Here is a 17,521-nt window from a genome sequence, read left to right as displayed (position 1 = left end):
TCCCAATGAATTCTAGTAGTGTTTCGAATAAAATTAAATCTTGAATGTGTTGACGTATCTATAACCTGGAATGCGTCGATGTGCTAAGTCTTGATGTATCACAGTGATATAACCCAGAATATCTTTAAATGAACTCAGAATAATCCTAAAATAGCGATTTAGTCCGAAAAGTTGATGAGTTCTTTGTAATTACATTGAATAATTTAAATACATTCAAACTATCACTGAGCGCAAATTAAACAACCGATTCCACAACAGATATTAAGATAGGAATGCATAATTATGAAGTAAACAACCTTGATATAGAATATACGTTACAATAAGAGGACCAGGATGAGGACCAGTTGTTCATTTCCCTAATTTTCTAAGTTGTAAACAAGCTCAGGTATTGTTCTTAAATTTCCAAGGGGAAATTAATGTTCTGAAATCAGATACAGGTAAGCATGGTTACTTACAAGTGCCAGTTCTCTTAAAATATAATCTACAATCATAGAAAAAAATTAGCTCAGTAATATGTTGTTTACAAAATGACCATTTCAATGAATAATCGTGGACTAAAGTTAGTCACACAATATTGATATACATAATATAAAGAGAAGCCATTTTGATAATTAAAGTTAGATGTTTAAAGTTTTAATTCAAGTTCATGAAAAAGCGAACGAGAAAGGTGTTTGTCGCAAAATTTATCGTGTATCTATATGCGATATTCCAATCACTTTTAATCTAACCATGTGTCTAGATAAGGGGTGAAAACATCTTGAATTCGAGACATGAATAGAAAGTGTACTTTAAAAAAAATCACAAGAGAGGACGTGTGTGAAATATTGCAGAACATGTAAATTCAAACCAAAGGAAACGTTTAAGTTCTCTGCAGAAAATGAACCAACAGTAAATTATGTTGAATGATGTCGTTTCTTCTTCGCCTGTAATCCAAAAACTAGACATAACCAAGTTTAGCAGAACAATTAAGTTATTACAGTCACAAATTTACTTGTTATGGCAATTAAGGTAGGTGTTGAATGTTAATAAAGACATCAAATTGTATTACCATATATACAACTGTATCTAGGAAACTGGACAACGAGTGATAAAGAGTGTATGGCGTACTTTGTTGAAACAATTATAATCGGTGTATATATCTAAGTAGAAGCCGCGTAAATCAGTTGGTAAAGTGTCCGACTCGTAATCCAAAGGTCGCGGGTGTAATATATGCTGAAGGGAATCCTAGTGGCAGAATGGTATAAAGCGATCACTGCCATCTTCCCTCAGTCCGCGTGGGTTTGATTGTTGGGCTCGGCCAATGTGAGAATGTTGCTTCCCATGCGTCTTTATTTGTTTATCGGGGTTTTCTCAGATTGTTCCTCCGTTAGTTATACTGGCCGAAATGTATAGCCTAACTAGCGCTAAGAAATGGCATCAACACCCCCAAACCGCCACAAATATCCACCGAGACAAGGCAGGGTCTTATGTCACGGTGTAGCCATGGGAAAGGCACTTCACTTCCATATCTATGGCATATGGCCAATAATATTAAAAGTGACTTACACCCACAATTATATATATATATATATATATATATATATATATATATATATATATATATATATATATGAACTCTTGGTACAGGATTTTATCTGATCTCTGGTTAGTTTGTCAGTTGTGATGACAATATTTTGTTTGGATAAGAGCGTTTTGAGCTCTGCTTAAGTTATCTAGCAATTTAAGCTCATCAAATTTGTTTTAAGATTGTTTAAAAAGAAAATGTTACTACCGTGCACGTTTAAAGTCTTACCTTACTTACATTTTTCACAGCAATTAGAAGAATTATTGCATTAGCTGCTTGCACTGTTTATATAGGATCTCGGGTGGCACTGCTATGAAAGAAATGCAAAAAGAGTCATGTGAGGTGACGTAAGTCGTCCAGTGCGCAATAGTGCATTTGAATAACTGCCTGGTACAGATAGGATGGTCATGTGCCAGGACAGAGATCGCAGCTAATCAGTTATACAAAAATATAAATCACATGTCTGGAGAAAGTTAATATATAGTGATAACATTTTGGAAATTTAAGGGTCATGTGCACATGTAACAATATATTCGTTGTTACTGTATGTACTCTTAATATTTAAAACGAGTTACAGTGTATACGTTATGATATCTGTACTCGATGTACATGACACAGAGGCAAAGATTGGTACATTACCCTTACAATCATTTCGTAGCAACAGTTAATATTTGCAGCATTAGGAAAAGGAATATCAGAAGTAAGATCATTAGAATTTATTCATAATTTAAATGTTTATGCTTCGTCTCTTAAAAGCATTTGGAAAGGAAAAAATAAACATCAACAACACGGTAATACTTTTCAACAACATCGTAATGTAATAAGAAAAATATACCATTCGACCGCCTTTTTCGGAAAAAAACAATTCAGAAAGGCAAACTTGTAATTATTCACCTACATATATAACACGAATAATAATGAATACGCTTAAAAGAAAATTAAATATACAATGATAATTACAAATATGGAGCTATATAGTTAGCCAAATCAGACTGAGGGTAAGAGAAGTTCACTAACATGGTATTCATTTTGTTTATTTCTTTTTTATTAGCTGAGTTCTAATTATTTATCACTAACAAAAGAGGACGTAACAATCTGGACAGGGTACACAAACTTACATTACAATGGGCTTTCTATGTGAGTGATCAATTAAATATTGCTGAGATTCTAGACAAAATGTATAGAAGTCATTCTTTCGTGGCACTAGGCTTTTCAAACCTTTAAGGCAATAATAGGTATCAACATTTCAGTACCGATATATGATATTGATATTCTACAACTGCGACAAGAATACAGCTATAGATTGTTCCAAAGTGCGAACTCGAAGGATAGTATGGATCAGTGACAGTGCTAGTAATATCTGCTTAAGTCTTGTCAATGGAAATTTGTTAATTTTTGTATTGTGTAATTCGTTGTCGGCACAATCATTATTAACGTAAATAACCTCGTTGGATTTAAATCTGAAAGATGGCAATTAACCGTCAAAGCGATGTCTGCGACCGTTTCCGTGAAACCTAATTAAACATTGGCTGTCTTGTGATCTGCTATTTGCATAAGTGTTGCTATGTTACCTTGTTACATTCAGTTGAAAGTAGACATGTTTTGTATCATCGCATTAACTAGATGATTTACATGAAAGCAAGTACATGGGGGAGAATAAAGACAGTAAATACGCATTCAAAACCTACTTCATAAGAGTTACCGGTCACATTCGTGTGTCAGGTCAACAAAGCACAGTTGATGAATGAAACACTGAATTAATAGTAAGGAGGAACTGGTACTAATAATTCGCAGACGCGATATAGACGAAATTTGCACTCGTTTCATCAGCACGAAAAGCGTAGGTTCACAATAAGGAAAGGAAATTAATCATTTTTAGGGAAGTATTGGTCCAAGCTCTAGCACTGGGCATGATGTCCTAGGTAGGAGGCTATGACTCGTGGTCCGCCCCATATCTGGCACGAAAGTCGTCGAGGAGGAATAGAGTATCGTCTTTAGTGCAGCCAGGATGGTGTTTTTGATGGCTAAGCCCACTCCGTGCTGGCGGGTCTCATCAGCTTCTCCAGGGAGCCGCTGAAGGCGAGTCTGGTTTCCTGGAGGATATCTATGCTGACATTTAGTCTTGTGAGCTGTCTCGATGAAGGTCATCTTTCTGGTGTCGACCATCTTCCTGAGTTCGTCAGAGATGCCTGTGCACATGGCGCGCATGTTTCAGCATGCTAATGGACGGGATGGAGCGTGTTTTGTTCGTTTCTTGTTTCTTTTTTCTGGTGCGAAATTTCCGTCTGCTTGCTATGCTGACTAACACACTGAGCTCTAAGCACCCACTGGAGCAGGCAGACGTTGGCGGGCCAACACCTTACTAACTGGGAGATGTTCGGCTTGAGACAGGCTGTAGTCGGCCAGTGGGACGCGATGATCCCTCTCACTGACAAAGCTAACCAGTGGCGCCCCTTGCATACTCCAATTGGGTGGGACGTATAACCCATATACTGCCTGCTTCTGTTTTGTGTTCGCACTCAGGAGCGAAACTTGAGTGGCCTCTCCAGGGTACAAGCCTGGGCGTGGAATATGGAGATCATGGGCTGAAAAGATGTCAGGATACCTCTCTCGTCTTTGTTGGTGGGGTCCAAAGGAATGTTATCAATGACATTTTACACCACTTTGGATGCACGAGCTGCCGAAAAGAAGTCGCAGTTGACATCCAGCCGCCTTAGGGGCTCAACTCCGGATTTTATGTCTGGGTTTACTCCTGTGGCCTTTCTTTCTCCCGAAGATACCCACAAGGCGGTGGAGCTATCATCCAATGGCTGAGACTTGGGGCGTTCGGAATCAGAGTTTCCTACTCCTAGACGAACTGCCTGACAAGGCTAACAAGCTTCATCTGCCCGGGTTTGGAGTCAGAGTTTTCCTTTTTCTTAGACTGGCTTCCTGCCAAGGCTAACGAACCCAGTCTGCCCATCCAGATATACCGCCGGACACTCGGTTGTACCACCCAGCAGGCTCAAGAAGGTGGTGTTGTGGACACAGTATTGCAGGAGAATCCATATTCAATCACTATACCTGAAAATGAGAGACCGTGAGAGACGATTTACTTTCCTTTGGCGAGCGGGATGTCAGGCCCAGACCTCACACACCCAGTAATAATGATGATGACAATAATAATAATGATAATAATAATAATAATAATAATAATAATAACAATAATAATGATAATAATAATAATAATAATAATAATAATATTATCATGACAAGGGTGGTGCTCGTATGAATCATACGGTGGGAGGCTAATAATAAATAGTGTTGGTATTTTGCTAAAACGTTTTTTTTTTGTGCAGATAAAGAAAATATTCTTTTTGAAACACAATAAAATAATTTTATTTTGTACTATGATTCGTATGAAGGTCATATTTCCATCCGTATATAATTGCAGGTAGTTTTGAGATATTGCCTCCTCATCTTTTGTTGTTGATGTTGCATGCTGATTTTCTGGGTTTTAAAAACACCATCAGCACGTTGTTGGCTATATTATGCAGTGAAAATAGGAGCTAAATTCCCACTCTGATTCCGATGGCACGTCGAAACAGCGGATGCAGGAATGTCTAGGTAGGTATCGAGCATGCGATCCATGACAATTACCGATCCTCTGCCATCTGAGCTTCCGTGGCTCCTGTGTTCATCGTATGATTGTGATTCTTCTATTACCCTGACTTTTTCCACCCCTTAGGAAAGGAATTACTCATTTGATTGTTCGACGTCATTCAATGTGCAGAGATGGCTTTTCAAGGCGTATAATGAATAGTTATTAATTATTGACGATTAGCCTTCATATTCCGTGCATGAAATTAACACTTGCTGTCAAATAATGTTTATGTTGGTGGGATAATATCATCTTAATAAATAACTATTTGTCTCGGAAAATATTCCTGACAGGAAATCAGTCCTTTTTATTCATATTTCCTAAATCAAGCTACCATACGACCATAACCATTTTAAAATGATTGTTAGGTATTTTGAATAAAAACTATTTCACTGAAATGTATACGTTACCAATATGTCAAACAAGTCTTTTGCAAGATAATTAGCTTACATAATACATGCGATCAAAGACCAACAGTATAGGTTTATTATCACATAACGCGTCATATCAGCGACCAGATATTTTCCGAAAGGACGTTCTATACACGAGTTAACACAATACCCTTGATGTTCTGTAGAATATATGTTGCTACACATCTGAAAACAGTAGCATAGGGAGGATGTACCATTTCTACAAGAAATTATTAAAGAAATGACAGAAACTAGATTTAAGAGAAGAATTCACTCCACCGGCCTCTTTATTTAAATCACCCATTGCCCAGTTCTAGCATAGTTTGAACAATTCTATCAATTTCTTGTGGGAGAAACACTCTCCCCTTGGATATGTTTAACAAGTTGCGTTACTTTTTCTCACCTTCGTTAAAAAATATGGTAACGAATAGACAAGCGGATCAACAGAGATAGTAATGTAACTGCTTTCCGGACGTTAGGGCTTTGAACCAGTGAAGTATTTCTTTGTAATTTCACAATATTACAGGCATTACAGGGCCAATGGTTATAGTGTAAGCTCAATGGCTCAGTGGCTAAAGTGTTGGACTCATATCCAGCATAGTGCGGGTTCAATTACCACTATCAGGTCTTCCCGGAACGGCTGTGGAGGTGCGTGTTTTCGCAAAGCACTCTTCTTTACTTAATTTGGCACGATCTAACCTTCAATGTCACGATGTGCCGTAAAACACCAGACGTAATTTCTCCAAACCTAGAAGGAAATAGTCAAGGTAATAAATTCAAAGTGGTGAAACATGCTGACTATTTTAATGATTTCGCCAGCGATAACTGCATAGACAATTAGATAGCCCTATAAGCATTGGATATTTATGTGGCTTTATTTCACTTTCATCAAAACTGTATGAAACACACTTTGAGTTTTCTTATTATCCACTGTTGCCGATGACAACTGCCGACTTTTACAAATAAAATATCAAGGCAAAGCAAAACAAAAAAATAAAATAAACAAGATACAAATAAGTCTGTACTTTAGACTAATGCATTATTAAACGGTAAATGCGGCGGCTCATTTGTTAGTATGTCGCATTGCCAATCCAGCCAGGTATGATCAGCACTAATTATGAGGTGTTTCAGTGGAAAAACCAATTTACTTTAATCGCCACAATAATTGTGCCTCTAATTATGAATAAATAACACCGTCTAATTAATTAATCCAACGGCCGGATCGACCTAGGGCGAACGCAAGAATGGACAATACTTGATGGACAGATCAGCTTATGGATGCTTAAACCAAAGGAAGTACGTACAGGGAATTCAGTAAACCGTTAACTCTCTGCCCATACCCTGACAAACATGTGGCAGTATTGACAGATTAATCGTATTGAACGGGATGATGAGTGAACGACATCTTTTGGACTTTCAAATAGCATTCATGCAAACAAGTGAGACAAATTCAATGGACAACCAGAAACACTAGAATTGGATGGACGAGGTTGATACTAGGTACGAGACCAGTCTTTTGTTTCCAAAATATAGAAGTTTAGCAATAGTTGGTGTTCGAACACAGCGTACCAGAAATACTGTACCGAGGCTCAATTTCATAATAGTTCCACATTTAACAACTTGTAATGGCCTTCAGCATTTAAATGTTCATTCCTCCTACTCGCTCCCCGCCACTCTCACAAAGCAAGCCGCAGATAAAACTAGTCCTTATTTTCTCAACAGCGATTGATACAAGTAGAAAATATTAAGTTCTTTTCGGCATCATCATTAACACGATAATGGCTGCACGAGGACAACATTTGATTCATAGTTTGTGTTATACTCGTTCAAGTATTTGCTTTCGATAGGTTACAAAAAGCAGCTAAGAGTAGCAATGTTTATCTGTTTGGACTTCCATATCCATAACATATATTATTTTAACCCATAATTGCCGACGGGATAATGAGATTCCTTAGTTGTACATTAATTGCTACCTGGTGGTATTATACAAGTGCTAGTTTTACCACACTCCCACTCTCTTTGGATATAATAATATACTTTTAAACAATGTTTGAGTCTTCTCTTAATGTAATATATAATATGTCTGTCCTCAAGTTAGGATAAAACAACTCCATATAATATACGCACACAAAACGACAATTATCGGAGGTGTCATTGGAGCGACAAATTCAAATTCCCCCTAGTTTGCCGTGTAACCCGCTATTAAGGGAAAGTATTTTTATATTCTGGACCACATATTGTGCCCATCCAATTGCAACGCTTTCCTGCTAGGTGAGAGCTGATGGATTCTTTTCACTAAAAACTTTGGCGTCAGTAGAGCCAATTTCCTTCCGGGGTCGAGACGTTGTCTGTGCTCAATTTCGGATTAAACAACTCCACACGAAGCATTGTTTCGCGCATGGCGTACATAAAGTATCTGAAAGGAGTCTGCTTCACATACCACAAGGATGGTCGTACGAGATTTTCTGACACGTTTTAGTACAAGTAATTCAATAGTGTAGGAGGTCGCTCACTAATCCACTGTCCAAAGCCAGTTGCCCAGCCTTTAAGATACTATCAACATACAGACTACAACCCCAGCGACCTAACAACCAGATTTGTCGTTTCTAACGATTCGAACCAGCCCGGAACACAAGCCCAAACAACAAGAAACCAACCAGTAGATGATACTGATCTCGTGCCTTCTCCAATATTGGCTCGTATATTTTGGTCCTGCCTCAAATCAATGCTTCCGAGCTTCCGAGCTCTCAAAATGGTTTCGATGTGGGGTTTAAGGGACAAAAGCACGTATGGAATAATTTGAAAACTGCTCAAATAAATAACGAAATTACTGAAGAAATAGGAGAAATAACGGTGCAGAAAACTGCACAGGAAAATGATAATTTGATACAATTATTTCAAGTAACTTTACCTAAGAAGGATCTCTCTCACATTACTTTTCCAACACTTAAGCCACTGCTCTGGCATACATTGGATGTTGCTATCGAATACAATTCTGCCACATGTTCCATAGCTCCTTTATAAGCGTACCTACCCCTTCTGTATGTACCTCAGCAGGCAACCTGTTTTCAGAGTAGAATTTAATACAAAACTTAAAAGAGCGATTTGTTTTTTAAGTCCCTTAGCTTCACAATTGGAGCTGCGTCTGATGCAGCCAGATACGTTTCAATGACAACAAAATAAGAAAATTAGGCTACTGGAATTCAGACGCATTTTACGTCGTACATAAGGTGATGCAAATGGGTCTCAGGTTTGTAATACTTCCCTCCACTACCATAAAGATTGTCATTCTGCCCTTTGTGCTACATTCTCTTTCAGGTCTCGTGGGTTACACCGACCTGAATGCCTGAGCATAGACTGTGCTTTGCTGGAATAGCATAGAGTTCCATCCGGGTTCATCTGCACCTAACTGCCATTTGGACCGCCAGTTGAGTATGACTGGGTACCCTACCAGCTCCTGGAGACCAACAGTGAAGACAGGAAGAATGCGAATCTGTTAAAAAGTTTTCTTTTCCACCTGAAGTACATACAGATACAGTTACCTTTAGTACCGGAACATATTATGGCGCTCTATTGCCCCTATTCTACAAGGTTCCATTTGGAAGCCATCTGGTCTCTATTATATTCCTTGTTGTCATCTGGAGATAAGATGCCATTTGACTCTTCATCGTGATACAAAATCATTTGTTAAACTCTTATCATATAGGCGACTTCTTGTTCCTCTATTCATTGCTTCGTCCAGTTGTCCATTTTGCCAATTATGTATTGTTGGTCAAAATATGACTGAAAAATAGCAATGGAACCTCAAAACCCATTCACTTTACCCTTGCTCACCCTGATCAGCATTTGTTAATTTCTCCTTTTCTGATGTTGGCTATTTGTCAATTTTATGCACAAATTCTTCCCCTTTCGGGGGAAACCAAGAATACAACAACATCTATTACTGGATTTCTGCTTATGGCGGTTGCAGCCTTTGAAAGGTTTTTTATTATGCGGTATGTTTAATTGTTACATTTGCTTGCACGTTTACTTGATAGACGTTGTCCTTATAGTTATGTTACCCTTAAATACATTGTTCATTTTTCATTCACTTCATTCCATACACGTACAGTATAAAGCCACGTAGATGAACAGCATCAAATACAACTACGGGCTATGTCTTTGCATACTTTGGACTCTATAGCCTTCCATGACTGATCTAGTGAGTGATTGCTATATTTGCTGTATCTGTCTTCCTTTTCAAACTATAGCTGTCATAATCAGTATGCGTATGTACGTATTTCACTTTTCACCATGTCATCACAAATATGAATACTACAGAACTGAACTGTAGTTACACTTAATTTTTTTCTCCTTGACATAATGTACTGTGTGCGTAAGAACACATCACATAAAATTATTTATGCTTTAATAAGGATATTTATGGGAGGCGTTACTGGTTCCACATTTCCCGCCAGCTTTGGAGTGTAAACCACTGTTAATACCCACTTTATTTAAGTTTTGGATTAAGTATTAAGCCCATCCAATCACAATGCTTCATCATAGTCTGCGCGCGGAGGGATTCTCTCTGCTAAAAATTTAGGCGTTAGTAGGGTCAATTTCCTTTTAGGGTTGAGACGTATTGTCTTTTCCCTGTAGGAATTGTCCCACCTGAACCTTATCACACCTCCCTATACAGAAACTTGTTATATGCTATCGTGTATTAGTGTGAGTATTTTCATATTAGCTCAGAAATGAGGCCGTTACATATGGCCATTGCAGGATCAATGCTTTGTATATTGCTCTATGTTTTCATTCTTCCATGTCTTACATCGTTTACTTGATAGTCAAAATAGTTTTGTTGTGCTGCGAATACATATATATTTTTGGTTCATTAAAAACCATTGGTGTTCGGGCGGTTGCAGTCTCAACCACTTTCTTTATAATGCGGTATATTTAATTATTCCATTTGTTCCTTACGCAATCGTCTTTGTCCAGATAGTTACGTTGTGCTGTAAATACGTACGTACGTTTTGGTTCATTACGTATAAATCATGTTCAATACAAAGTTACGAAAATGCCCAGCATGAAACACAAAGTCGGTCTCTGTCGTATTTATGTACTTCTATAGTTTAGACTTTATATTCTTGCCTGCCGATCCAGTGAGTGATATCTAACTTTGCTATATGTGTCTTCATTTCGAAACTTTTGCTTTGGTAAAGCGTATGCTTGTGGATGTATATTTTCATCATCTTATCAAACATAATACTACTATACAACCCAGCCGTTCATTTACTTTCTTTCTGTCAAATTCAAAGCTGAATGAAAGTGATAGTATAATTGTATCCATAATACATCAAAAAAAAAAAAAAAAAAAAAAAAAAGAATACGTTAAAAATTTTAATTCCATGCACTATAGTAAACACAGGAAGCATAATTTAAGTTTGGATATCATAATAAATGTTTGTGAACATTAAATGTGACACAAGCTATTCTCTATATGCTAGCTGTATACTGTGATTGTTGCTGAGCCACTGATCTAATTGGAAATGGCAGTCTATATAACAAATCTAAAAGATTTAAGAATTTTATTCATTGGAACGAGTTGCGTATTTAATTTAAAGTACGTGAATAAATGTTTGCCAATATAATTACTACTTTATGCTCGTGTCTACCGTCTGTAAAATCCTGTCACATCACAAAAAGTTCTAATACAATTACCTGATAAGGTAGACATTAATACATTATTACTAATAATAATAACAATCATAATAGTAATGGAAATAACAATATTAATAACGATTATTATTATTATTACTAATTTGTAAAAGCACTAATTTGAAAAGACACTACCGCGAAGTGATGGAAGTGATGTAACTTCTACATTTATGAAGGTATACTAATATTACACACATCAATACATAAATATACATTCATATATGTTTAACAGCATCACAGTAAATCGCACGTGTCTTTTAAATATGTTTTGTACCATCTACAACATCTGAAGCTCTGTCACACCTTTAAATCGTTACACCGGGAAGGAATTCACATAAGTTTCAAATATATAGTGCATTTATATATATATATATATATATATATATATATATATATATATATATATATATATATATATATATATATATATATACTTCAAACGCATTCGGATTTCTAATTACAGATGCTTTTTATAAGTAGTTTGACATTTTCTTAAAGGTGGTAAACTTTAGTAATCTTTACCATTTTTCGTCTCTCCCAATAATATTTATCAATATATACTATTCTTTCATTAGAATATAAATAAATTCGCAAACAAAATGTTATTCATCTTCTTTAGTGTTCAAAAGTCTGTTTTCTCTCACTTATTCGTACATTATATGGTTTCAGTTTTTAATAGGAAGATACATTGAATTGTTCCCAAGGATGTAAACCATTGTTTACAGTACTATATTACAGTACTTCAGTACCGCAGTACCGCTCCGGTGGCCTAGTGGTTAGAGAGTACGCCTCGAATGCGGGAGGTCGTGGGTTTGATCCCCGGCCGAGTCATACCAAAGACATAAAAATGGTACTAACAGCTGCCTCGCAAGGCGCTTAGCATTAAGAGGTTAGTGTTAGGACTGGTCGGCTTGGTGTTAGGATAATGTGACTGGGTGGGACATTATACTACAAGTCTGCGGCATGATGCCCCAGTGCTTGACATCAGTATAAACTGCCACACAGCAGACATCGTAGCGATATGACTGAAACATTGTTAAAGCTACGTTAAAAATCCAAATCACACACACACACACACACACACACACAAACACACACACACACTATATTATACGCTCAAAATCTAAATCGCACACAAAATGTTACAGTACGACTGAAATTAAGAAATTCAAATACGTTGAAATCATAATACTCTACTGTCATTTTGAAACCTATCAGATCAATTATGAATAAAGTGTTTGTTCAGTCTTTGTTTCAAAGTTATACAAACACATTATGTTGACCAATAGTGTGTTATAGCTAAACCTTGTAACAGTGAAGAAAAACTTCAAGATCCCTTATTAAAATTAATCATCTTACTTTATTTGGGGACAGAGGTAAATCATTTAGTAGCAATTTATATGCAAGTTTTCATTGATCCGTAATATTTTGAAATTAGAACAAAGATCATTCATATCATAAAAGTGATGCCCAAATTGTCATAGACAAAGTAGAATCGTGTAGTCTTTTTGACTCACACGAATTGTTCCATAACTGTCAATGAATTAATTGAACATATTTTGCATGGTAAATAACCCTTAACATGACTACAATAATCAAAGATAGTAACTGTACATATGTCAAACAAATCTATTCCATGTTTTGATGCAACGAAAGTAAATGTGCATAGGTAGTTATTTCTTTTTAAAAGTATCATCGAAAAAATTAAACATTTGTAAAATTGATTCATATATAATAAAATGTATTTATTATCTTCGAACTTCGCCATTATTTATAAAATCCAAACTTTTATATGCAGTCTAAACCTCAACCCACCCATCCTAAAGCTAATATCTTTTGGATTCACGATATTTATCCACATTTTCAAAGTAATACAGTAACCGAACATAATACGTAAAACTATTAGTAATTCCTCGGGTGACTAAACCAAGATAACAAAATTGTCCATTTTCAGCAACATCAACTTTTCAATAAATTTACATGTAAGCCACTAAAATCATTGCGTACTAATACCTCTGAAAGGTCATTTAAGAAAGGTAAAAGTAAAAATATCAGTGGAGATAGTCATTCAACTTATTTCACACAAAACATATTATACAGAAGCATTATTAAGTTGATTAAAATATTTCAAGCAAGATTTAGCAAGTGAGGGCATTGATTTTTAATATATTCAGAATTTTACCATGAAATTAGCTCTTATTAACTTTTTGTACACATTCTCTCCTACAATATAATAAAACCTCCATTATTAGTAAATGTCTTGCTACAAGAATCAAAGATGAATGGTTTGTTTTGATTTTTGCCCATATAAGTTCGTAATAGACACAGGCAAGTTAATTGTCGTAATGTATTGCTTTCCAAGATCTCTGCATATATCTAAAACTAAGTAGAGGGAAGATGGGGTGAAGAGAGAGAGAGAGAGAGAGAGAGAGAGAGAGTACGTTATGGCATAAAGTTTGACTCGGTAACATATCCATTACACAATCGAGTCCATAAATAAAAAATATCTTATTTCATCTATTGCTGTACAGGCTGCTGATTAAAACTGTCCAATTCCTTGAGGAATATATCACTCTGCATTCTGCATTAAAATGATTTCATCCTATCTTTTATATGATTAAATATTATTATATCAGCACAACACGTTTACATGAAAGTAATATATCTGCAATTTGCATCTGCGACTACACACTGAGGCGTTCTATACTCATATTACTCTTACTCATGATCAATGTTAAACGGAGAAACCACCGCGTGTGTGTAAACTTGACCTACCTCAATGCGATTTGTTCCTTTTTTAAATTCGACACATTCTTAGTTTCACGATTTTTGAAATTTAGAAACTTACAGTAAGGTAAAATTTTAGGTAAGCTTTATTAAAATTATAACACAATCCTCCCTGAATGGGTGTCCCTAATTTTAAACCGATAATATTAAAAATGAAAATTTTCACAAATCATTTTTGAGCCGACGTTATAAAGTGTCCGATGTATTTGCGCTGAGACAATGAACTCCGTGTTTGACTCAGACATTGTCTTTGGAGCAAATAAGATAAATATTTTTGAAGCAAACTATTGTTGGTTTCCGTTAGAGTATGGATTTGCCTTAAAATTACTGCTTGCTACTGTTCTGTCAATTCCAGACTAGTTAATTTATGATCAGAGTATTGCGAATGCCACGTTAAACTCCGCGCTTGCGTTGACGACAACTTCTTCGACGTTGGCGGCGTTTACTCCGCCGTGCTTTTTATGCCTTCAACGAAGACAAGTTCTTTTGTCTGCTTTAGCCACAACATCTTACGCAAGGATCATTGATGGACCACCACTAGGTGCATAATGATAGCAATATCTTGCTAATGCGAGTATCGCTGTCGCAACATTGTTCCATTGTTTTCAAAATTAACTGGTTTGCCTGCCGCGTTTAGATTATCAACTACTTTTACGTGTATATTCAAATTCAACTTTAATTCCACCCCCACCCCCCGGCCAGAAATATTTATTGTATCTTTGAATTCTAACTGTATTTAAGCCCACATACGTTGGTTGATGTACATAATAAGAATAATATTTATAATTGCGCACGAATTCATCTTTTAGCAGTCCATGATAAATGGGACGTCTGACATCGGTTTGGACGGTTTATTGTATTTGTTGTTGTTTAAAACTACGATCGCCTGCCTGCTATTATATTTGCAGCAATACTTACACCCTCCCCTTCACCTCCGTGAAAATTGTTTCTTCATCAGCGGGAAAGTAAATGGCTGTTTAGTTTGACTTGATTGAATCTGTGTTGTATGACCTACCAATTCTCTTACACGAAATTCTTTATATACCATGTCAATCCATTGATCCTCGGTAGCCCTAATATTTTTCGGTAAAGGGAATTCACGTCTTTTTGTATACTCGAATGGCAAATGTAACTGGACTATCTTTATCCATTTCATAACCTTCCTCAATGTTTCCGATAGCCTTTACCCTAACGACAAGCTTGATCAACTGACTCAGGAACTTCAATGGTTTGCATTGACAATTGTTGTGTAATTGCTCTGATATTTGCCTTGTCTGTCGCTAGCGTTGCAAGAGTTTCTTGTGTTGCCTAGGTTTTACAGCCGCGATTTGTTTGGTTAGTTGATAAGGGATCAAACACCTGTCTGACCCTGACAGCAATAACTCCTATTTCTGACGTTCTTATAATTATTGTTTGAAGATATCTCTGAGAGTTATATACCGTTATCTTTCGATTAATTCTCTAGTCAATTCATCCGTACTGGAATGGACAGGTAACGTTTAATTAGTCATTATTAATTTACATGCAAATTAATTGTCAAAACCAATCGTGCGAAGACCTCAGCCATCACAATGTTTACATTTACGGGTAGGGGGTGATTAAGCCTTTTGCCTTTGTTGCGCCAAAATACTGAATATACCAAACTCGTGAAAATGTTTTTACTCACAGATTGTGTATTGTCCATTATTTTACTCCTGTGCAAATAAACAGCAGTGTGGGTGGTACCAACTGCTCTTCTATGGGTCGCACTCCCCCCCCCCCCCGCAATTGCCACGAAAGATACCTCAGTCGTAACAAAACGGTGGAATCACCCTCACTGCAACTATATTGATACAAACACGTTCTGTTGAACTACACTTTGTTCAAGTTCTACCAAGTAAACACCAAGGGAAACAATCAGATTTCTTAGAATGTTACATAACTAGCTTTATTTGGGAATATTATTTCACAAGTTGGTAATAATTTAGATTCAAGTTTTTATATTGTTTTTAATAACCTGTATATTTTTGAAACGTGAACAATGCTCATTGATATTACATACGGGGTGCTCATGTTTCCATACTCCAAGCATTTTTGTGCTTTGGCTCACAGGAACTTTTTATACACCTGTAAATCAATTCGCTCAACAAATTTTATATGACAAGCAACCATAAACTTCACTACAATAAACTGAAAGAGGAACTATCAATTTGCCACATTAAACTATAATTGTTTAGGTGCAAGATAACTACATTTATGACATTATTCATTTTAAAGTCACTTTTCTGAGCTTTCCCCTGTAGAAATAATTGATTCATTGAAAACGATTCCCCATATGTAAAACTGATTGCTAAATAAGAATGCTTACTTACCATCTACTCAGTTTCTTCATTGTTTTATATCTTAAAAATGCGAGAGTTCTATGTAAGATAACCACCAACCTTTCATAATGCTAAAATGTATGACCTAGATGCATTTATCTTCATTTTGAAAGTAACACAGTACTCGAATCGAAAAAAATAAACCTTCGTATAATTCAAGTGGGCAATTCTGCACAAATAATAATACCATCCACATACAACATCACAACTTTAAATAAATTTACATTTAAGCCACCTCGATTATTGTGCATTAATTCTCTTTCAATGTCATTTACGAAAGGAGAAAAATATCAAGGGACAGACATTCAGCAGTTTTATAAAAGGTATACTTCTATAAGCATTAATAAGTTGATTTTAATATTTTGCGCACGATTGGACAGACGATAACACTGATTATAATATCTGCGGAATTTCATCGACAATCAAATTTTCGCTAACTTGATGCGCAATTTTTTTCTCACAATATAATTAAAAGCCTTTGTAAAATCAATTAAAGTCGAGGACTTGTTTCTTTTTTAGGTTTTGTACACGGGTATTAAAGCCAAAACGTTTATAATCAAGAAACCTTGCTTTAAATAAAAGCGAAACTACATAATTTTCTAAATAACCAAATTGAAGAGTTAAATGAATTAGACAATGATCATACAAGATAGTTGGTTCATGAATATAAAAATTATTTTCTGTAATAAACAATGTTTAAAACGCAAAAGCATAGCATACAAAAATCTTATCTTCTATAAAATAATAATGTATGCATGCCTAAACTTTGATCACGCCCAATACGCCAGTTTATGATATGAAAGCCTGTCTGTTTACGTGATTCTAACATTATGGTAAGGCGATCATTGGTGTTCTCTACAGCTGCACAATTCTGCATGAAGCTCGTAATAGTTAGTACATCTGTGTGCACAATTCTGCATCTGGTACATACTCGTTTGTAACAGCCAATTACAGAATTGTTTCATGTAAAATCAGTTTTATTCTCTTTCTATGCAATTCAATACATCATCGTCTTTACTATAAAACATACCTGTAACATACAAATTGTACATGAACAAAGCAA

Source organism: Sinohyriopsis cumingii, chromosome 6 (assembly GCF_028554795.1).
Source record: "Sinohyriopsis cumingii isolate HCF-2022 chromosome 6, ASM2855479v2, whole genome shotgun sequence".
Taxonomy (NCBI): Eukaryota; Metazoa; Mollusca; class Bivalvia; order Unionida; family Unionidae; genus Sinohyriopsis; species Sinohyriopsis cumingii.
Note: the sequence above shows the minus strand (reverse complement) of the source record.